The sequence below is a fragment of the Macrotis lagotis genome, chromosome X, assembly GCF_037893015.1.
Source record: "Macrotis lagotis isolate mMagLag1 chromosome X, bilby.v1.9.chrom.fasta, whole genome shotgun sequence".
Classification (NCBI taxonomy): domain Eukaryota; kingdom Metazoa; phylum Chordata; class Mammalia; order Peramelemorphia; family Peramelidae; genus Macrotis; species Macrotis lagotis.
This window is the reverse complement of record NC_133666.1, coordinates 69,058,832-69,079,193: the sequence shown is the minus strand read 5'-3', so window position 1 is coordinate 69,079,193 and position 20,362 is coordinate 69,058,832. Positions and strand designations below refer to the sequence as shown.

Here is a 20,362-nt window from a genome sequence, read left to right as displayed (position 1 = left end):
ATCTAGCATTGAGAAAGAAGGAAAAGACCTTCTGCAGAACATAGGATTGGAGATGAGACTTTAATAAAGTTAGGGAAGCCAGAGAGCAGAGTTGAGCCTGTACTGATTCAGGTTAAGTCACTACACTGAGAGGCTCAATTCTTTTAGGATGGCAAAATGGTTCAAAAGACTTCCCAGAATGGGGTTTAAACTGTGGTACTACATAAGCAGTGGTACTATAATGGACAGGAAGCTAGGTGGTGTTGCAGAGCATAGAGCCCTAGGCCTGAAGATCAGACTTGTCTTCTTGAGTTCAAATCTGGCCTCAGACACTTTCTAGCTGTGTGACCCTGAGAAAGTCACTTCACCCTGTTTACCTCAGTTTCCTCATCTGTAAAATGAGCTGGAGAAGGAAATGGCTAATTGCTCCAGTATTTCTGCCATGAGGTCACATACAGGTAGGACATGACTGAAAAACAAGTGAACAACAACTCTAATGAGCATTATACTAAAATATGGGATCCCATCAGAACTTGGGTTCACTGTAATGGTTAATAATGGGTTTATGCCACCCTCCCAGTCCATTCTCTACCAATAGACCAAGTAGATGACAAAAAAATCAAATAGCAAAGCACTTAATTAGAACCAATCGCAAGTTGAACAAATGGAAGACAAACATCTCAGCACTAATTCTTGATTGAGTATACCCAAATCTTTGAATTCTAAAGAGTAGCTTTAGGAGACAACATGGAATTTGTTTGACTGTGAGCAAGTCCTTTTTCTGGGCCTTAGTTTTTTCCTCAGTAAAAATGGGGTACAGCCTGATTCTTCCAGAACTATGTCTGGATATCTTGAAAACTCCTTTAAGACACCTCACAGCCCTGATATAGTGCAGACCTGTATTCATCTTCTCTCTGAAGATACTCCTGAGCATGCTCCGGAGCCAATCTATAACTAGATCAGACTGTCCAGAGCTTTGGCCCAAAGTGTTAACATCTAGGAGTACCCTTCGTCTTCATCGTAATTCATTATTCCTGGGCCTCAACATTATGGAAACACAGGGTTTAGTCCAATTCGAACATGAAATGATTTCCTTCTATCTCATATCCAAGAAATTATCATCCAGCCTTTGATCATCTGGACTTCTAAAGAGGAGAAACCAACTCTTTCCCAAGGCAACCCAAAAGTGTGTTGGTAAATGTTAACAACCAACTCTATGGGGGGGAACTATACATACAACACACTTTTATGGTTATACTGAATTTTTCCCACTATTTTCTTAAGTCTAGAAAATCCTAAACCAAGGCCTGATTTGTAACATTTGCATATTTTCAATATAGCAATGTTCATATTGAAAATTTAACAATCAGCCCTCTGGAGTGAGTTACATCTGGCTCCAGCACATCCTTGCTTCTAACTGCCAATGTTCCCTTGCCGAGTTGCAACTTTTAGTTCTTGTTACTATTTCCTTGGGGCTACACCAGTCCAACTCCTCTGCCTGGCATGAAACCATCATCTCCCTACCCTTTATAGTCCTGTCATGCAGGCAGCCCAGAAGCACCCCAGACTGTTACATCTTCAGAGGGCATGGGGTCTCAGCCTCCACCACCATCCCTATTACTGGAAAAGGTCAAAAATCCCAGCCACAGCTCTTTACAAAGCAGCCAATGACTTGACAATCTACTGTGTTCTCTCTGGCACAGGCAGTCAGGGGAAGCCAGTTCCATGGGAATCAAGATTCTGCTGGCACTCCCAGGCTCTGTGACAGTAGGGATGGTTCATTGGCTCTTTGCTGTCGGCAGCCTTGGTTTAGCCTCTGCAGCTCCTCAGCACTGCCAAGGAGGCTGCCCAGCTGCTGTACGCATTGCTACAGAAGGCTTCTTGGGCCTGGGCCTCTGAGCAGAGGTAACCCCGACCCCTCCAGCTGACTGCGGGCACAGAACTTATGTCCCCAGCTTTTTGCTACTGGTATACAAAAGATTGGGGGTATGGAGAGGAAAGAAAAGAATCTTCAAAAAGCCCAACTGCTTTCCCAAGAGACCCCACTGTATTACAAGGAAGGCCGGTATATTTCCAAACATAGAACTCCAGGGCCAACAGAGTCTAGATAGACAGACAGTTGACAAATAGTGGATGTGAAAGATACTAGATGGATAGATAGATGGCATGAACATTTATTATGGGCTCACTATGTGCCAGTTACTATGTTAAACACTGAAGATACAAAAATATAAGTAAGACAGTCACTTCCCTCAAGGAATTTACATTCTAATGGGCAAAGACAATATCTAAAATTGGGACAGACAATGGGGGAAAGGGGAAGTGTGAGAAGAGGCATGAAAGTCAAAACTGGCTTCTCAGGGTTCCAGGGAAGGCTCCAGGGGTGAAAGTTATGAATGTTGAATCACCTAGAGAAAGATGACTTGGTCCAATTCCTTTGGTGCTCTGTGGTTATACCTACTGATCCATCCATTGCTCCAGGTCTTTTTGTCTACTTGTCCCACCTCTTCCTACTACAGAAAAAAGATCCTAGTCTACCTGAAGCTCTTTAAGTTGATTCTCAGCAGCTGTATGGCCCACTCCCATCCCCCCACCCCCAGCCCTTCTGTACAGTGCAGGTTCTGGTAAGCCTTCCTGGCTTAGGGTCAGCCTATCATAAGAAGACTAGCTCAGCCAGGGTCAAAGAGGCTTATGGCCAAGTTAGCTGCAAGTGGCTGAGGTTCCTAGCCACTGCAACTCTAGTTATTAAAAGTCATTTGCTCATTGAAATGGCATCTAGAAGTTAATAATGGTGTTCAGTCTGCAAGAGAGCTGATCCTAGAGACATTGGAGCACTGATCCCTCATCCCAACAGGCAACTCCAGAAGGAGAAAATAAATACCTGCTAACATGTGGGCACAGTGGTCTCTGGACAGAGGTAAGGGAAATCCTAATCACTTTCCTTTGGTAATGGAGGGTGAGGGATGGTAAGTGGGAAAAGGGGGACTGAACTCAGGGGGTACCTCATCTAATTATATGTCCTTGAATCCCCCTCAGGTCTTCATTTAGCAAAATTTGGCCTAGTCACTCACACCCTCCCCCTAACTCCCTGTAGCAGCATGAGACATCAGTCCTCAGCCCAGCACGGTGCTTTCAAGAGATCTCTGTGCAGGCAAGCCTAGGCTGCTATCTATCAGATAGACATGGAGCACTGCCTAGAGAGAAAAGTTAAGCACAAAGTGCTCTACAAAGATGCTCACATGACGATACTTTGGGTAACCAAGAAAACCCAACTTTCCCTTCTTACAGTTCTCATAGGCTCCAAATCACAGCTATTTCTGCAAAGCACGTGCCTCCTCCTGAGCCCTTGGATGGCCCTTTGTGCTGAAGGAGGTCACTAGAACTGACTGACCAACTGACATTTCAAAAAATATATTTTGCTTAAGATGATTGTTATTAAAAGCAATTTGGTGTCCTCTTTTTCTCCACGACACACAAAAAACCTATTCTGGAATAATCATCCCAAGAAGGCAAATAAGTAAAACAATGCCAGCAGTAATCAAATCCCTTTACAGGGAAAGCATAAAATTGAGTTTTCCAATTTCTACTCAACTCTAATGTTTGAAAAAATTTTCAAAATTTTAGAGAAAGATAAAGAATGTGGTGATAATGACATTGTCAAAAACCATTTCCCAACCACCAAGAGGAAAAAGTGACAAAAGGAAACAGGAGAAAGAAGACTGGCCTGGAAGAAAAAGTAAGGATTCTAGTCTCAGTTCGCTAATTCACAATGCAACCTTGAGCAAAGTAAGCAATTTTCTCTCAATAGCTCTCCATTTCTATCTCCATGATGTAAGTAGGGGACCCATTCTGTGGGTCTATGTCACTTTCGGGCAACCAACCAGACTTTTCTAAATATTCAAGAGCTTGTCATCAGGCACAGAAAATATCTGGAAAAGTGGTTGACCTACTTTTCATCTGGGAGATGTTTGGATATTGTAGAATCATGGCCTTACGGTAGAAATCAAGCCCACTCCATATGCTCCAGGTTCTTTGAATGAACACTCTCCTACATGGTTTTTCTGATATCTATTTTTATATAGACTTTTTTCTATATGCTCTAAAATAATTTCTAAGGCAAAAAACTTGTTTTATATAGTTCAAATGGGTTCATACCAGTTCAAGCCAGTTTTGCCAGGCTGCAGGAGGTTCAAAGAGGTTTGCTCTAGTTCAAAATTGTTTTGACCAGTTCAGACAAATTCAGACTAACTGGATCAATAAACAAAATGGATGGCTGTTTTTTAAAGGTCAATAAAACTGATTCAAAATAAGGGAAAGAAAAAAATACCCAAAATGTGAAATGAGGAAGTAAAAATAAAGAAAATTAAAAAATGATTAGTCAGTCAATAGTAAATAAGCATTTTTTGAGTGCCTATATACTAATGTACATGTACCACCCCCCCAAAACCCTCTGAGATCCAAGAATATAAGAAAAATAGTCAAAACAGGGAATGATATAGTTAAATAAACCAATATCAGAAAGAGAAATTGAACAAACTGCCACCTAAGAAGCACTAGAACCAGATAGAAGCCCAAGTAAAGCTTGCCATGTTGGCGTCTTACATAACACACTTCCCAAAGCTGGCAGCACCCCTTTTCTTCTTTGTCCCAGTCACATGGGCAGGTTCCAGGAATTCCACAAGGTTGAACTCCCAAATCTGCAAAGATTCTGTCACCACAAATGCTCTAAAGTCAATGGGTCCAAGAACTGTGAGGGTGAGGTCAAAAGAAGAGGGAGTAGAAGAAAGGGAGGCAAAAGAAAAGGTTACCTGCTGAAGAAAAGGGAAGAGAAAGAAGACTCAAGTCTTGTTGTGGGGCTACAAAAGTAGGAATGGAGGTTTTGCCAAGCTAGTATGTATCAAGTGTCTGAGGCCACATTTGAACTCCTGATTCCAGATCAGTGCTCTATTCACTACACCTCAGATATATACTAGCTATGTGACTCTGGGCAAGTCATTTCTCTTCTTTTTACTTCAGTTTTCTCATCTGTAAAATGCAAATAATAGCAGCATTTCCTTCACAGGGTTGCTGTGAGATTCAAATGAAAGTATATTTGTAAAGCATTTATGTGAATCCTTGTACATAATAGGTACCATAGAAATTCTTATTTGCCCCCTCTTCTCTTTCATAATCATTTGCTTTCAGTTATGGCTGATTCTTTATGACCCTTTTTGGGGTTTTCTTGGCAAAAGTCCTAGAGTGGTTCCTTCTCCAATTCAATTTGTAGATAAGGAAACTGAGGCAAAGCAAGTAAAGTAATATGCCCAGGGTCACACAACTACTAATATCTGAAGCTGGATTTGAACTTAGGTCTTTCTGTCTCTAGGCCCAGGACTCTATCCACTGAACCATCTAGTAGTTAGATATATTTAGCCTAGTTATTCCCCTAGATACACCTAAATTCATAATTCAGTTGGAAATAGTCATCTATTCATATTTCTAGCTCTGAGCCCCCACTGATTATCTCCTCATAAAAGTTCAAGTCAGATAACACAAATTCAAAGCAAAAGACATTTAATGAAGTACAATAGCATCGTAATAATACAGAAGCAAATCAAGTATTAATTCAAGATGGCTGCTACCACATATCTTCCAGAAGTGGCAGTCTTGATCCCCAACTAACTCCTTAGACTCTTTATAAATAGTAGGGGAAAGAGACACACATCAACATGCTCAAGACTAGTGGATAGAAAAACTCACTGTGGCAGGCTCTACTATATCACTTCCCTTTCCATCCTGGGATAGCAGTATCAGAAAGAACATTTCCTTCTCAGCATGACAACCAGAAGTCTCTGGATATCTCTATAGTACTGACTTCTTGGCATGGTAACCATATGAACACAGAAGTTCTTAGCTTCTTCACATGTCTGCTCCAAGGAGCTACTATACTGAGACTGCTATCATCTCTCTTCCACGTCAGTGCCAATCACCTGATAGAAGACATCCAAAGAATTCTGTGACCTCTAACAGTATCCATGTTGGCTCTGTAGGGAAACTAAAGTTGTACCTAAAAGCTCCCAATTAGGAAAATGATTTATTTTTAAATCAGGGGCAACCAGTCTCTGAACCTTTTACATCAAAAAGCTAAGATTCAAGACCATATCTCCATTTTCCCCTTGATTCCTATTCTCACAAGCCCTCATTCAGGAGCCCACAATAACATGAATTTCCATAGATCTTCTAAGCCAGCAAAATAATAAATAAATAAATGATAAATAATAAATAAATAATAAATAATAAATAAATAAAATAATAAATAATAAATAAAACCCAGCTTCCTTAGGCTCCATTTTGCTCTTCATCATCACTGTTTCTAAAACCATTCTACCTTAAAATAAGGGAGATAAGACAGCATTATAGTGTGAAGCGGGAAGATATGTAAAGCAACAAAAACTTAGATGTTCACTTTCCTTCCCTCTGAAATGCAGTTGAGCTTAGCTTCAGTCCCTTCCTTGACCAAAACGGACTCATTGACAAGTGAGAACAACTATTTGGTTTTTCCCAAAAGGTCTAAAAATGAAAAAGTAGTTGGAGATGTGGAAGGGTCCCCAGGCCACAGCTTTCCTTCTCAAGTATAGTAAGAGAAGTCAACACTAGTTCAGTAACAGGAAAAAATGTAGAGAGGTTGCAAGAGGCACAGGGAACCACAAAGGACAGTGTAGTTTGTAGAAGACTTATGGAAGACAAGAAACAACACTTCACCTTTACAAAAGCTTTGAGCTGGAAAACACAAGAAAGGAACTGGCAGGATTTTGCAGGTCATTTTCTATAACAATTACCATTCAATTAATTTAGTAATTTAGAGTAGTGTTTCCTAACTTATAGATTGTGGCATCCCAAGGGAGGGCTACAGAGTTATTTCAACTGGTCTGCAAATCAGCATGTGGAGCAAAAGATGCCATTTTGCCCTTCTATATTGTGTCAATTTAAAACATAACTAGCATAACTTCTCTCCTATGAGGATGGATCTTGACATTTTTTGACATTGAAAAAGGATGACAATACTCAAAAAGGTTTGGAACTACTGATGCAAATAATTGGAGTATTGTTACCATAATTATTTTCTATTATAGTTTATAATTAAAGTCTCAAATAAATTTTAATAACTTTCCAAGGATTTTCAGCAAGTTTTAAAATTCAAATGAACTTCTTTAGATAAATGTTTATTTGTATTTATGCAATTTTGATTTACATTTTCTAGGATCCATCTCTTTTCTTTCTTTGCTTTTTAAAGTCAAAGAAATACTCTTTATCAATCAATCCACAAGTTTTTATCAAACACAATGTATCCAGTGTTGAACTAGGTGCTGGGAATACAAATAAAAAAGGAGATTCAAGAAGCTTACAGTCTCGCCAGAGAAGATACATTTACAAATAAAGGTATAAACAAAATTGTTATAGGGTACCATTGGGGAGAAGACACTAGAAGCTGAAGGGATCAGGAAAGACCTCATGGAGAAAGTGATACTTGACCTAAGGTCTGAGGAAAATTAGGAATTCTGAGAGATGAGGTGAAGAGGGAGTCTATTCCAGATAGGGAGGACAGTCAGTACAAAGTATAAAAAGTAACAAAAAGGCCAATGGGAATAAATCACATTATGGGGGTGGGGTGCGGAGGAGAGAGATATGATGTACTACTGGAAAGGGTAGAAAGGTAACTTGTAGTCTGTGCATAAAAGGTTTAAATGCCAAAGAGAATAGTTTATATTTTATCATAAAGGTAATATGAAAGTCATGGATTTTTTTGACTAGGGGAGGAGCCTGGTCATATTGCACTTCAGGAAAATCTGTTTGGCAAGTGTTAGAAGGATGGATGGGAGATGGTGATCAATCTGGAGCGGTGCACCCCAAGGGAGTAGAGCTTGTTGAAAGGGGAGGGCAGAGGGCGAATCAGAAAAGAGCAATGGGAAACAAGGATTATTCCAAATCCTATGCCAGGAGCTACTGTGTCAAGGAGCATGAAAGAAAGGGAAAGTAGCACTGGAAAGCAAGGTCAGGCATCCAGCATTGCTTTTCATTTTCGGAGAAACACTACTGCTGAGTGGTTATGACTTTCCCAACATAAGGAAGGAGATCTTCAAATATGCTAGTTTAGTGGCAGTCATAGCTATTTATAATATTAAATATAATATTACAATATTAATAACTATAATATTAAATTATAATATTATAACATAATATTGAAGATATTTAATTTCATCCCAGTGCCTTAATTCTTAGCTTTGTGTCCTACATAAATGCAGTATTTTAAAAAAATATTATGGCAGCTAGGTGGAGCAGCAGCGGCTAGGTGGCACAGTGGATAGAACACCAGCCCTGGAGTCAGGAGTACCTGAGTCCAAATCCGGCCCCAGACATTTAATAATTACCTAGCTGTGTGACCCTGGGCAAGTCACTTAACCACAGTGCCTTGAAAAACAAACAAAACAAAACAAAATATATGTTTAGCTATTTTAAAAGTGTTTTTAATAGAGCAAGAATATTGAGGTGAAAGGGGTATGACTCCATTTTCCACATCTAATGGGAGTTGAACGATTCTGACAAAGTCCAAAGACAAGGCTCCAATACATCCATCAGTAAATGACTTCCACATGATGAACATCAAGCAACTAGAAGGAAATGGGCAGCTTAATGATACTAACCTGGCAAACAAAAGTCTATAAGACAATGGCAAATTTGCCAGGATTTAAAGGCCCCTAAGTTTCTTTGAGTTTGAAATGGTTCTCTTTTGTATCATCACTGAGACTGCTGAAGGCAGAAGAGGGAGTAGCAGTGACATTACCTTGATCTTCTCTGTATTAGCTACTGGATGGGACATCTGCCATTGATAAATGGACCTTCTCATTAGATTTCCTATCTTCTGGGTCAAAACATGATTTAAGACATTATATCAATTGATAATTTTGGGTGAGGAAAAAAAAAAACTTTGAAAATTTGTTGCTATCCCAAAAGAAATTCCCATAATGAGTAAATGATTCATCCTTCTTCTCTTTGTCCCTTATATTACTGGCAAAACCATGTGATCCTTAATCCTTGAGAATGTGAGATTGTATAATAACTTAATCATACAGTATGAATCACAAAATTTGAAAGTTAGCAAATGAATATTTATGTATTGCTAGTTAGAAAGATAGAGCGATCGATCGATCACATGATGCTAGGTCAAGATTAGCTAGAAAATAATTGGAAATATTTGAACTGATTTCTGCAAGATATTTTTGGTTGAATTTGAGTCTTCAATGTGAGCAGAGAGAAATGATGACCTTTAAATATCCTATTCATTTTAAGCCTGCAGTAGATGATTTTAGACCAATTAATTATAAGCATTATAAGTAAATGAGTTATTAGCATTCATGAATTCTATAACAGCCAATTTGTTCCTGTTCCTAAAGCCTTGAAGAGGCTATTTTACAATTTCTTTGAGATGTAACCATAGGAACTAAGTGGTTGCCAACATAAACCTTTATAATTAATGGAGCTAAGTTTTCACCTTAGTGAGTCCTATTGCACTATGTACAGAATCGAGGAGATGGACCTCAGGACTAGGGTCTTAGGATAACAGAAAAAACAGAATCTAGTATTTCAATCTGGAAAAGGAATATCCAGATCATTCATCTAGTCTGGAGTATTCATTTTTGGAAGAGACCCAGATAAGGGAAATGATTTGCCCAAGGTCATGCAGGCAATAAGTGTTAGAGCTGGGAATTCAATCCAGACCCTCTGATTCCAAATTCAGGGCCCTTCTCATGGTATCAAAGCAAACATTGCCTGAATTTAAAGGTGTGTTTATTCTAACCAATATTTATCAGGCATTTACTAGGGTCATGGACCCTGAAGCCATGTCCTATCACATATACAAAACTTATTCATGATTTAAGTCAAATGCCACCATTTCCAGGAAGCTTTATTAGGCCCCACTTGGTCTTTCCCTCTTTGGAAAGACCCACCCCAGAAGTATCACGTATATGCTTCTCCTCTTTCAACATCTCAGCATCTTTTCTCTTTTCCTAAAGCATCATGTTATCATCTCAGTGCTGGAAGGGAATGGAGAGTTCAGCTAGAGCACTGCCCTTGTTTTATTATGGAGAAAATCGACACACATCAGGGAAACCATTTACTCAAGGTCACACACCTGTAGTAAGTGGCCAAGCTGGGATCTGAATCCACATCCTCTGCTTCCAAATCCAGTATTCTTTTCCCTATGCAAATTCCTCATGGGAAGATGTAGTAAATAGTTGACAGAATATTGAACTAGAAATTAAGTTCCAATGAGTTCCAATGCTGCCATAGACAACTACTAGCTATGTAAATCCAAGTCTACCAAAAAAGTGATTCCAGTTATGCCATTTCAACTATGTGAGTTACCAATGTGGTTACCAATAACACCAACCCTATAGAGGGGTTATGGGTGTTCTATGAAGCAGATGGATGTAAAGAACATGCATGCTTTGGAAACGTAAGCTTTGGTTATTTATTTATTTCATTATCCATCTCTGCATACATCACAATACCTAACATGCTACCTTACTCGAAGGTAGTTAAGTCAATGTCTATTTACTCAGAGGAAAAAAAAAAAGAAATACATACTCGAGAACATACATTAACAAAATAGAAAACTAAATGATTCATGAACTGAGTAGGTCAAAAAAGAATTTTAAAATCACCAAATCAACAAACTTCCCAAAAAAAGTACAAAAGGAAAATTATTGAAATCTAGAGGGAAAATAGATCAATTGAAAAACAAAAGGGCTACTGGACCGATAACACTAAAAACTGATTCTTCAAGAAGACTGAGAAAATCAATTAATCTGTGGGTAACCTGATTAAAAAGAAAGGGTAAAAATCGAATTAACAAAATAAAAAATGAACAAAATGAAATCACAACAGGAGGAATTAAAGAATTAGTTATATGCCACTAAAACTGAGAATTTGAAAGAAAGTATTAGACATTTCCAACTTTCCAACAAAATACCTAAATTAAATAGACCACCAAATAGACATTTTAAACCATCCAGTTTCAGAAAAGGACCTTGAACTAGCTGTGAAGGAACTAGCAAAGGGAAAAACAAAACAATCTGGTCCAGATGGTTTTACAGGAGAATCTCCTCAAACATTAAAAGATTCACTAATATCACCCCTATACAAATTATTTTCACACAAAGAGAAAGAAGATGATTTACCAGGAAAGACTAGAACAAAAGAAAGAGAACTAGAGATCAAATAGCCTTAATGAATAGTGTTTTCATTTTTTTTCAATCTGACAAGAAAGATGACTGCAATCCAACCAAATCAGGGTGGATTTCTATGAGGGATGCAAGGATGGTTCAATAATTCACACAAGTATATTAGAGACAAAATCATGGAAAGGCACATGATTATTTCAGTAGATGCAGGAAGAGTCTCTGTGAAAGCATAAAGTTTATTTATCAATCGACAAGCATTTAAGCACCTACAAATGCCAGAGACTTTTCTAAGGTTTAGGGATACATAGAAAAGCAAAAATACAATCCTGGAACTCACAGAGCTCACTTTCTAAAGGGGAAGGGGAGGAGATATAAACTATGATGTGCATAGAAGATATGGTGGACCCTGTAAAGATTTCAGAGGGAAAGGCAGAAGGATCATTTTAATATGATCAAAAGTCATCTATAAAACTAAAATCTAACAATCATTTTCAATGGAGAAACATTAGAAGTTTTTCAAAAGTAAATGCAAAAGCAAGAATGCCCCCCTTTTGTTTTGTATACTGTCACTTTACTGAAATCAGTCTCAATTTCTTCATGGATTCCTCTAGAATTTTCTAAGCAAATCATCATGTTGTCAGTCCCTGTGGATAGTTTTGTCTCTTCTTTGTCCAAGTTTATAATTTTAATTTTTTTCTCTTAGGTAAAAATACATTCAGTGACAAGTGAACTCAATAGTCCACTATTGGCTAAATCCAAGACTTACCTGAATTATCAAACAATTACTTGAGAAAGAACTCCCTATTTGACCAAAACTGCTAGAAAAACTGGATAGCAGTTTGGCAGAAACTAGGTTTTGATGAACATCTTATACTCCAGAGCAAGATAAGTTTAAAATAGAAAAGGATCTGCTTCACTTTTGTCTTTGTACACATAGCAGATGCTTAATAAATATGTGTTGCTTGATTGAGATTAAAGATCACATCATTAAAAAATTAGAGCAAAACTCTATGAGGGATGAATATGGGTAAAATTTTTTAACCAAATAAGAAATAAGGGCTAGAAGATAAAATATGTCATTTCAATCACATGAAACAGAAAAAAACCTATTGTACCAACAAAATCTATGCAACTAAGATAAAAAGGAAAGCAATGAATTAGAAAGGACTTTCTTAACAAATATCACTGACAAGTGTCCACTATCCAAGATATATCTCAGATCAAGAACCACTTTACAATGGATAAGTGATCAAAGTATATGAGCAAATGATTCTCATAAGTGTAAACTACCAACAACCAAAAGAAAGTTTTCTCCAGATCACCAGTCATAAAAGGAATGGAAATTGAAAAGCAACTCTAAGTTTCCCCTCACATTCAGCAAATTGTTAATGATGACAAAATGTGGAAATAAACAGTGTTCACCCTGGTCTCTTTCCAACTTATTCATGAAAAATATGCCACCAAAACAGAATTTGAAAGAGAGGATTAGCCATTTCTAGCTTTCTAAATAATAACAGTAGCTAGTCTTGATATAGTAAATCCTACAAAGGACTTTACAAATATTCTCTCCTTTGATCCCCACAGAAACCCTGGGGGTGGGAACTATTATACTCATTTTCAGATGAGGAAATTGTGATAAACAGAAGCAGTTAAGTGACTTTCACAGGGTCACAAGTCATGATTGTTTGTGGCTCAGGGTCTCCTTTTGATAATCCCAGCCAAATGATATGGGTTATCAGACATCTATTTCAATTGTTTAATTCTATAGAGGAGGAAAAAATCCAAGGGGGCAGTAACTCACTCAAATGGCAATGTTCTACAGTTAGCTTAAGAGGACTGATCTCACTACATGAGGAAAAGGAAACATGTAGAAAAAGAGAATATCTAGGATCCAGAGTTAGGATTCACAACTAGTTGTGAATTCATTAGCTGAAGAAACCTTTTTTCTTTTTTTTCGAAACCAATTCTGTCTGTCTCTGTCTCTGTCTCTGTCTCTCTGATCAGAAATTCAGTAGTCATTCACAAGCTTGAATCCAATACTAAAAATTTTAATCTGTTCTGTTTCCCTGACATAGCCTGGTTCACTTGTCCTTAGGCAACTCTCTTAGGTAACCCTCTGCTACTGGAGCTCATGATATCAGTGACAGACTTAGTTTGGACACCTGATCAACTTTAGCATGTATGCAAAGCAGAACGTCTGAACTCAGGTGATCCACCAGCCTCAACCTCTCCTAGTAGTAGAGATGCACAAGCCATCTCTTCTTCTGCCATGAGGAGGAGTGAATGATGATAGAGCTTGTGAAGTCTGAGGTAATCTCCTACCAAATGGACTTAAAGGACACTGTAGGCAAAGGTGAATAAAATGGAACACTAACTTGCTAATATTTCAAAGGTGCTAATTCATCCCTGTTCAGCCGAGGAGTTACTTCCAATAATTCTTGTATGTTCATATCCAGAAACTGCAGACTGAATCAGATTGCTAGAACTGCTGATAAACTAAGATCCCCAATTCTCTAGGACACCTTGAAATCAACACTATCTCCAAAATCACTAAAATTAAGAATGGCACCCAAAGTGATTCTTTTGGCAGGAGCCAAGGACCTCAGGGAATTTAGAAGGTGGCAGAAAAAAATCAGATCAATGAATAATGAAAATAAAAACAAATGAATGAAAACAAAACAAAATACATGTAATTACAAAAGAGATGTTATAATGAAATTGGATGTTCAAAACATTAGCAAAACTAAATACCATAGATCTCAGGTTAAGAATTATTGTTGAGATTTGTCTGGGGGGTCCCTGAGAGGTAATGGTGACTCGCTCAAGGTCAAACAGCCAATGTACCAGAGATAAATCTTGATCCCTGGACTTCTTGACTTCTGGGGTGTTTCTTTATCAAACACACCATGCTGACTCAAGATCCTGTGATTTTATGAAACAATATGCCAGCTAGTTGAAAATATTTTTGAACCAAAACAACTGTTGGATTACATTTTCTTCCTGTGAAAATGGTAGTTTTGAAGTGCTGTAGCCATGGCTACCAGAGCTGCCTCGTGACTGGTTTCTCTTGGCAGTCACCACATTTCCTTATACTGCTGCTGCCCACCCACCCCTTTTTGCCCCTATCCATGCCTTGATCTTCTCTCAGTTTGAGATTTAATTAAGGAAGAGAGCCAATGAAAAAGAGTGTGATAGCTGCACCCTGGTGACAGCTTGTGACTTGGAGATGAATACAGAAGCTTGGTGCTCCCAAATTTTCCAAAGAATTTATGTTCTTTTTCTATTTCTTCCAACACTAGATAATTGAGGATAGACACTTCTCTAACAATGTTTCCAACTTTGGATGGCCCCGAAACAACACTAATGATATGACAATTTGGGCTTCAGAATTGTATGGGCCCTCAGAGTGAAGCAGCATTGTATGGTATAGAGAGCTAAGAGCTTAGAGTTAGGAGGCATCTCAGTTCAAATCTTGCTCTGATACTTAGTAGTTATGTGACCCAGGGCAAATTACTTTGTTTCTATGTTTACCTGCAGGTAGAGCTGTAGAGCTTAGGACCTCCCTTTTCTCATTATAGCTCCTGGTATTGGTGGAAGGAATTCTTAGCTCCTTAGCAAAACCATCTAGGCTTTGGGGGGGGGGGTGTTTGAGCAATGCCAAATTTATTCCAAAGCACTTGATCATATGGACAGTTTGAGTTCTCAAACTACAACTACTAAAACTCATCCTCAACAGAAAGTGAATTTCATCTATCTTCCAATAAAACCTCAATACAAGGTCCAATAAATGAGAAAAATAAATGTGATACAAGGCTTCCATGCCACCTGGTTCACTGTCATCGGCAATGTTAACCAAAACTTCACACAAGAGGCTCACCCAGATGAAAGCAGATCAGCAGCACACTATGTGAATGCCAAAGAACTGCTATTCCAACTGTGAGAGTCATAGTTCTTGCATGTGTCCAGACAAGCTGGCATGGCCTGCCCTGCCATGCAATCAGTCCCAAATCCATGTCCTCTGGCTTCGTGATGAAGGGGACCTTTTCCAGGACTCTGAAGGAAGAGGGCTTTGTGGAATGTCAGGTAATCACCTGCCACCGTGATGGAGCTGTATGTTTGTGTGTGTGTGTGTGTGTGTGTGTGTGTGTGTGTGTGTGAGAGAGAGAGAGAGAGAGAGAGAGAGAGAGAGAGAGAGAGAGAGAGAGAGAGAGAATGCAGCATTCAATGCTGTGGAGGATGGCTTTTGTCCAGCCCCAGGGTTTTCCCTTCAAACTGGGAGATCACAGTTTCCTGGATATCAGACTGGTGGGCATTTCCTCAAACTCATTGCCTGCCATCATATAGTCACTCTAGGATGGCCCCATGTCCTGGTCATGGAGTTTGTCATGTCTGAAGACAGAGACCATAGGTCACCACTGAAGCCATCAGGTTTGGCCATGGACTTGCTGTCGGCAGTCATGTTGGAGGACTGATTCTACTTGCTCTGCATTGCTAATAGGTAATGCTCATCATGAGGGTCCTTGGGGGTCCACCTGCTTTCTCTGGGGCAGCGTGGTCATTTTCTGGCTGATAATGCCAAATGATCGCATCAGAGGCTATAATTTCTCATCCCCAAACTGAAACTAGCAAAGTAACATTGGGGAGTATGGGGGTCAGATCTGAAACTCGTGGTCTTGGAGGCCTAGGATGTTCTAGTCTATATGACAAAAGTTTTCTTTAAGTTTCTGCAGGAGGAGGTGTTCCATCTTGTTGCTTAACTAGCAGTCTTAATAAGGGAATCCAGCTCACTGCAGGAAGACATTGGATCCCCTGTAGGTGAGATAAAAATAAGTGTTCTGATGGGAAACTCCATCTTCCACACAACACACACTCGTCTTGTAGTCCCTAACATCTATGATGCAGGCATTGCCCAAGCCACTCCCAGAAGTGACATGCAGTGTCTTGATGGACCACAATGCCCCAGATACCCATCTTCATGAAGGTCATAAGCAACACTTGCTTCACATGTTGTTTGTTGCAAATATGAGAATTAATAAGGTGCATCTATAATATTTTAGGTCTTTCAGGGAAATTTCCAAATATTTTTGTCTTACATGTGACCATATTGCTTCCAGATCTGACAGGATGGCCATAAGGAAACCCACAAGTCTATGGTGAATATTTAACTGACCTCTACAGATAGGTCATGAATATTGTAAGGGTCCAGGGGATTAACATACAAAGCCTCTTCCCCTACTAAATACTCAGGGTGATGTGAATGTGTTTGTCTACTTATTACCAGGCAGTGATCTAGAACTGTTGGCCACATCTGCTCATTATCGAATCTAATTTGGTCAGGGGACACTGGGATTCTTCTTGCACTATTACATATCTTTTTGGACCAGATCACCTGGTCTACCATCTTAAGGTAATTTTGTCACTGCTCACCTTTTGGCTTACTGAGGCCTTCCTTGGGCAGTGAGCTATTCTTGTTCATGGGCTGACCTGGTTACTTGGGCCTCCCTGTATATGACAACATGGAGGACATTAATTGGGAGGGTGTCTGTGGTGTACCCCATTCTCAGCCAGGGTGGATCACAGTGATGAAGTTTTGTAGTTGATCCTGCAGGGATCCAGGTACCAGCTCAGGCACAATGGGCCACTTCAGGCCTGCTGCTCCTTTTTCTTCTTGCTGCCCTTTTCCTTGCCATTCTCTGGGTTTCCCCCCCTGCCTGGGTCATGGTTGTCACAGTTGGCTGTAGAGGGAGGGGAGGGGGAACAGGGTGACCTCACTGCACAGGTGTAGCATCAAGAAGCATCGATCTTTCTTGCAAATGACACCAATCAGTTTGTTGACTGAAAATAGCAGGAATAGAGCAATAGTTTGCTTTTTACATTTATTTTAAAGTTTCAAGTTTAAAGAAGTGCTTTCCAGAAACAGATAACTGTTGTTCAGACATTTCAGTTGTGTCTGACACTTTGTGACCCTATTTGGTGTTTTTTGGCAATGATACTGGAGTGATCTACCATTTAATTCTCCAGTTTGTTTTATAGATGAGAAAACTGAGGCAAATGGGGTAAAGTGACTTGCTCAGGATCATACAACTCCAAAGCATCCGAGCCTGGATTTGAACTCAAGAAGAGGAGTCTTCCTGTCTCTAGATCCAGCACTCTATCCACTGTACCACAGAGGTAGTTTTAGATAGATAAGTATCTATAGATAAATATTACATTTCAAAGCTGCCTGTCTCCTTAGAAGTAGTCTCCAAGGTATAACTGAAAAAACATATTTGCGCTTAATACAAAACCAAGCTCCTATCAGCATTTAAGGGAGAACAGGCTTGCCGTGGCTCTTCTGGTCCACTAAGGAGCTAACTCTAAATGAACAGGGGTGGACAAGTAGGAAATAAAAGATACAGACATGGTGGTGATTGCTGCTGCCTTAATCTTTCCAACAAAAACAATGAAAACTAGAAAAGCAAAAATGCACACAAGTCAAGCAATAATTAACCTTCATTAATACACATACTGCTCAGTAAGAAGGGATAGTCCTTTGCCCTCTGCCCTGGTTAGAATTCATCTGCAATACTGAGTTCATGATGAGTGCCATGTTTCTAGAAGGAAGGGCAAACAGGACAGTGAAGAGCTTTACATCCATGCCACACAGGGATTAGCTGGAGGAACTAGGGCTACTTAACTTAGAGGAATAAAGATTCCGGGTCTCAGTTGGTGTCAAGTATGGGAAGGGTCATCAGGTGGGTGGCCCCTAATCTTATCCCTTTGAGACATCACAATTACAGTTTTCTGGCTAGATTTACTTTGAAGTCCAAATGACATTTGGCCAAACACATACTATCACCCCAAGTGGGTCAAATAGCCTCAGTGTTTCTTTTCATTTCCCCTGAAAATCTCAGAAGTCTATCCTTGAGAAGATAGCTGGGTTTTCAAAGGATGAATGATAAAGAGGAAGGCAGTCAAGAGAAGTAATGAGAAGCTCCAAGTGCCCAGACCTTAGGCCAAAGTAATTGGTGATTTTTCAACAATCCTTAGACTTCAGAGAGCTGCAATAGATCATCTCACCCAACATTCAATTTACAGAGAGAAAGACACAATCCCAAAGAAGGGATGAGACTTGTTCAAGGTGGTGGTGGCAAGACAATATCCTTAGCTGTCTAGAGTTCTTTTCATTGCACCAAGACTCTTTCAAAGAAATTTTGAGAAATCCTGAGAAAGCAGTTGTTGAAGAAGATGGATAAAATTAAGAGAAAAAGAGTTACTTAGGTGTATTAGAGCAAAATCAAGAATATATTCATTTAAACCAATGACTTCTGGAACTGATCTCACTCCATCTCTATTCATCAATATGCCATCAGATACATGGTCTATCAAAGTGGGCAATCCCCCTGACATCCAGACTATTTCACAGCCATACCATTCTTGCTCATGGCCACTATTCAGTCTTCCTAGAGATCCCGTGAAATGCACTCTTTTTATCAGCCCATGGACAGCAGGGCAATATTCGAGCCTCTGTGCATCTCTTTCCAGATTGGCATGCCTGTCCAGACTCCTTCACTGATCATACATTGCCTGGATGGTAACTTCTTAAGTCATTTTCTGTACACATTTGATCTTCGTGACTTCCGAGAGGGAAGCAGAATTCCTATCATTAGCTCCATTAGAGGGTAATATGCAGAGGCAGTTGGTAAAGCAGTGGATAAAATGCTAGACCTGGAATTAGGAAGATCTGAGTTCAAGTCTGCTCCCAGACACTTACTAGCTATATGATACTGGGCAAGTCATCTAATGACCTCTGTCTGCCTCAGCTTCCTCAATTGTAAAACAGGGATCATAATGCGACCTACTTCTCAGGATTGCTTGGAGACAATATTTGTAAAGCAGAACTCAGTGTAGCACCAGACATCTAGTAGGTATTACATCTTATCTTCCTTCTTTCTCTTGCCCCTCTCTTCCCATCTCCTCCAATAGAGGAGGAAGTTAGCGTGCTCAAGATCACATAGCTTGTAAGCAATGGACTCCGCATTTTAATTTGGATTCCAAAGCCTGACTCTTCTGACTCCCTTCCCATCTCCCTGGTCTTATTTTTTCTTTTTCTCTGTCACAGTGTAACCTGGTCTAAGTAGCAAAGGATGACCAAAGGAAGGGACAGATCATGAGAAATTAAGAACCCATGTGACTCTGGAGCCATCAAAGCACCAGTTTTTGCTTTTTTTGTTGTTTTTTAAAAAGGGGCAGCTAGGTGCTACAGTTGATAGAGCAGTAGCCCTGGAATCAAGAGAACCTGAGTTCAAATCTGGTCACAGACACTTAATACTTACTCAGCACTGTTATCATGGGCAAGTCACTTAACCCCACGGCCTTCAAAAAATCCAAAAAAAAAAAAACCCCAAAACCCCCCCAAAACAAAATTGACTTATTAATGGCTGTCTCCCCTAGAGTACCTAAAGCAAGACTTTACACAGGTGCTCAAACAACTTTAATTGAATGAATAAAGCTTGTGAGAAATAGAGGCAGGTTTAAATGATCTCTCCTATTGGGAAGACAAAAATAAGGACACTGAGATGCCTCTTATGGAAAAAAAAATTAAAGGAAGCACTAGTAGGTGATTTGAAAGCTCTGATGAAATAAGGTGTGGTGTGTGAAAACCCTTTGCCAACTCAAGGACACTAGCCTCACAGAAGGCTTTATGATCCAGGATCTCCTTTCTTTTAAGGTTTTAGTTTAATAGCTTAAGCTCTCTGAGTGTCAGGGAGGAAGGAGCAGAAAGTCACTGTAGTTCCAACTCCTGTCATCCATGATGGGAAAGTACACTGTAAAAGAATGAACCTGCAGATAGTGGGTGTGTAGGGTTGAGGGAGGGGGGATTTATGCAGGGAAGACTTTTTTTTTCAAAATAGGGAGAGGAGAAATGTGAAACAAGACAAAGATGCAAGTGGAATACAGCTTTCATCTAGGTGACATTTTACCAAATAATTTCATGAATTTTTGCTTCATTATTTCGAAGAGCTTCCAAATGTCAGGTCAGGGGATTTTCTCCTTGATTAAAAAATTTCATCTGTCAGTATGTAAAATCTTCTTTGGGGGAGGCTTTGCCTGGTTCTACACAATGGTTTTAGCACTAAGAGGTTTTCATAAACAGTCATTCTAATGAGTATTGTTTGTTA

At 39.4% G+C, this 20,362-nt stretch overlaps 1 pseudogene; it reads right to left on the bottom strand.

The window, feature by feature from the left end:
- Positions 1-1,788: 1,788 nt before the first annotated feature.
- On the bottom strand, positions 1,789-16,809 carry LOC141503201 (actin-related protein 8-like; annotated as a pseudogene).
- Between the last annotated feature and the right edge of the window lie 3,553 nt (positions 16,810-20,362).